The sequence below is a fragment of the Cryptomeria japonica genome, chromosome 7, assembly GCF_030272615.1.
Source record: "Cryptomeria japonica chromosome 7, Sugi_1.0, whole genome shotgun sequence".
Classification (NCBI taxonomy): Eukaryota; Viridiplantae; Streptophyta; class Pinopsida; order Cupressales; family Cupressaceae; genus Cryptomeria; species Cryptomeria japonica.
In genome coordinates this window covers 148,743,648-148,748,029 of record NC_081411.1, presented here as the reverse complement: position 1 = coordinate 148,748,029, position 4,382 = coordinate 148,743,648, and positions in this window count along the sequence as shown.

Sequence of the window (4,382 nt, the reverse complement as noted above, 5' to 3'; positions counted from 1 at the left end):
TGGAAAACAGGTTAGAGCCAGTTTCAAAAGTATTCCACAAAAATCAAATAATGCTCTTGATTTAATTCATACTGATTTATGTGGTCCAGCTAGAACTAAAAGCTTACAAGGTGATAGATATTTCATGCTAATCATTGATGACTATTCTAGAATGTGCTGGGTTACTGTTCTCAGAGAAAAACCAGAAGCACTTGGAAAGTTTAAACTATTTAAAGTAATGGCTGAAAATGAAACTGGCAAGAAAATAAAATGTTTAAGATCAGATCAAGGAGATGAATTTACATCTAAAGAATTTAATACATTCTGTGAAGTGAATGGAATCAGAAGACAGCTATCAGCACCTCAGACACCTCAGTAGAATGGAGTTGTTGAAAGGAAAAATAGAACTATCTTGGATGCAGCAAGAAGTATGTTATCAGAAGAAAATCTACCACATGTATATTGGAGAGAGGCAGTAAGTACAATGGTCTATACATTCAACAAAGTTCACATCAAAGGTGAAACTGGTAAGACCCCTCATGAACTATGGTTTGGTATTACTCCTACTCTTAAATATTTTAGAATATTTGGAAGCAAATGCTATATTAGAAGAGATGAGTATTTTGGGAAATTTGATCCTAGAAGTGATGAAGGAATATTTCTTGGTTATTCATCTAAGAGCAAAGCATACATATGTTTTAACAAAAGATTGCAGAAAATTGTTGAAAGCACAAATGTAAAGATTGATGAACAATTTAGAGGAACTTTAAGGTATATGGATTTTGAACCGGCAACAAAAATTCTGACAAATGAATCTACATTGAACCCACTGACATAGAATGAAGATCCAGTTACACCGGTATCATCTAAAAATTCCACAGTAACTGAGGAACAACAACAAACAAAGACACCCCTGTATATAAGATTGAATCATTCTGAAGATCAGATAATTGGAAACAAATATAGAGGAGTTATGACAAGAGGAAGATTGGCAAATGAAGAGGTATGTCTTATTTCTCAAATTGAACCAACATCAGTTAATGAGGTATGTGAAGATAAATTTTGGATTAAAGCTATGGAAGAAGAATTAGAACAGATTGAGAAGAATAACACTTGGACATTAGTTCCCCAGCCTAAAGATAAAAATGTTATTGAAACCAAATGGGTATTTGGAAACAAACTTAATGAAGATGGTAAAGTAATCAGAAATAAAGCAAGACTAGTGTGTAAGGGATATTCTCAAAAGGAAGGAATTGATTATAATGGAACCTTTGCACCGGTAGCTAGAATTGAGGCAATTAGATTATTCTTGGCTTTTACAGCTCATAAGAACTACAAAGTATATCAGATGGATATTAAATGTGCATTTTTAAATGGAATTCTTGAAGAAGAAGTTTACATTGAACAATTTGATGGATTTTCTTTAACAGAAGACAAAGATATGGTTTGTAGGTTAAGGAAACCTTTGTATGGGTTGAAGCAAGCTCCAAGAGCTTGGTATGCAAGATTAGATAAGTACCTTTTGGAGATTGGTTTTTCTAAAGGTAATGCAGACAGTAATTTATACTATAAAGTGACTAATGATGACATCTTAGTTATAGAAGTTTTTGTTGAAGATATAATCTTTGGAGGAGAAGATGGATTATGTAAAGATTTTTTTTATCAAAATGCAACAAGAATTTGAAATGTCTATGATAGGAGAAGTAAAATTCTTTTTAGGATTACAGATTTCTCAGACTGATAAAGGTATATTCTTGAGTCAAACTAAGTACTTAAAGGAGCTACTAAAGAAATTTGGGATGGAGAACTCTAAACCGGTAAGGACACCTATGACTACAAATGACAAATTATCACTAAGAGATGAGTCAACACCTGTTAATCCAACCAGGTACAAGTCTATGATAGGAGGTTTACTGTGTTTAACACAAACAAGACTAGATATTATGAATGCAGTATGTATTGTTTCAAGATTTCAAAGTAATCCTAGAGAAAATCATGAATCAACAGTAAAAAGGATTTTCCGGTACTTACAAGGCACTACAAATCTTGGATTATGGTATCCTAAAGATGACAAATTTGAATTATGTGCATATACAGATGCAAATTGGGTAGGAGATGTAGATGACAGAAAAAGGACCACCGGCGGAGCATTTTTCCTTGGAAATAGATTAATTTATTTGTTGAGTAAGAAACAAAGTTGCACATCTTTATCAACAACAGAATCAGAATATGTTGCAGCAACAACAAACTATACACAGGTATTATGGCTTAAACAAATGTTAAAGGACATAAGGTAAATTGCAAGGAACCTATAACTATTTATTGTGATAACACTGCAACAATTGATATATCCAAGAATCCAGTACTACATTCTAAAACTAAACATGTTTCTATCAAATTGAACTTTTTGAAAGAAAATGTAGAAGCAAAACAAGTCAAACTTGTTTATGTGAACACTAAAGAGCAGATTGCAGATATTTTTATTAAACTGCTACCTAAGAAGACTTTTGAAAATCTAAGAGAACAAATTGGGGTCATACCCCTATCGGTAGATACTTAGATTTGATGTCTGTCATCAACCGACAAAATTAATAGAGATATATTCTTACTCCGGCTTTGATGAGGAAGCTACTTCTCAAGGGGAGTAGTTGGTATATTGAAATTGGTTGGTATTTTATTTTGGTTGTAACTTTGGCATTTGATGTCAAAGGTGGAGAGATATCTATGGAAAAACACATAGATAAACACATTATCTTTTGGAAGAGATTGGTACAGAAAAACATAAGAAAACTCATATTACTCTCAGGGGGAGAGATTGTTACTTTGGGGAGATTATTGGTTTTTATACTTGGCATTTCTGTTTTGGCACTTTGATGGTTTTTCCATCTTGTGTTGCCATTAATGCCAAAGGGGGAGATTGTTGGTATTTTGGTATGGTTTTGTCATTGATGTCAACACCTACTAAAACTCTAGCACTTTGGAGATCCAACAACATTCACCGACAAGCAAGTGACTTTTGCACAGTCAACAATATATGGTACACTAGCAGGATATAATAATCACCGACACTTGAAATGGCATGGAAAACACTTGGTAATGTCGAAGACATTGTTTGGACATCTTATCTTGGAGATTTGTTTATTTGCATATTTGCTGTTACCGGCAAATAGGTCCAGGGTTACACCGACAGGTTTATCTTTTCCAGATCAGCATGGCATGCTATGGAGATGATTAATTATTGTTGTAAATGCATTAAGCTGACATGCTCAATTGGTTATTGCATCAGATATTGTATTGTTTGTAAAATGATTTTATTATAATATCTTGTAGAGCCGACCTACTAAAATTGGTCTTAGGTTATGGTATAAATGTAAGGTCTTAATTGTAAGATCGATGGAGCAATGCAAAAAAGGTTTTGTGTGAAGGTATATGCAAGATTAAGTAGAGCTATACATGCAGACATCATTTGAAGGTGAAGCTAGGTTTTTGTGAAAGCATATCAGAACTACACTGGTACTGAATCTAGCATATGAAGATGCTATTTTGAGCAGAACATTCTTATTGGATTTAACCATCCAATTGTAGTCAGCGTGACTCCCATTTGTGTTTGAGCAGTGAGCTCTAGGCGCTTGGCCTTTCTGCATGTGCAGACCCCATTTATGTACACTTACTATCTACAGTAGTATCATCTGATTGTGGGTAAGGTTTACAACCATGGTTTTTCCCCTTACAGGGTTTCCACATACAAATATTGGTGTTATATGTTGTGGATGACTTTGTCTTTTAGTTTCATGCATTAATCTTTACCGGTATTGCATTTATCTATTAAATCTGTCCACCGGTATAACAAACTATTTCATCGGTATTAAGCAGTAATTTGATTAAGTTGTTTTTGGTTTAATATTATTAGATAACTGATTCACCCCCCCCCTCTCAGTTGTCCCCAGGACCTAACAATCCCCACATTGTTTCACCAAACTTATTTCCTAGATCCCTAATCATTTCACCTATCTGAACCATGAAAGGTTTCTCTTTAGACCATACTACATTACCCTTATCGGGTAAAAAGTTTTGCACATAGAAAAATATGTGTGAGATTTTGCCAAGATCAGGAGGCAATGGAAAACACAAATAAGAGAGACAAAATAGATGATAGAAATAAATTGTATTCTATCAAGATGAAAATACTGATCAACTGGATCATTAATCGTTACATACAATGAATATGAGCCTGCTTATATAGGCAAGGCTATATGGATATGTGAGCACACAAACATTACATGCGACTCAATAAGAAACAACGGTAGGTAGGAAATAGGTGTGGGAAGGTAGGAGAAACAATAAAATATTCCACATGAGGTGGATCACCCACCGAAGGTGGAATTATCACTCCACAATAAGTA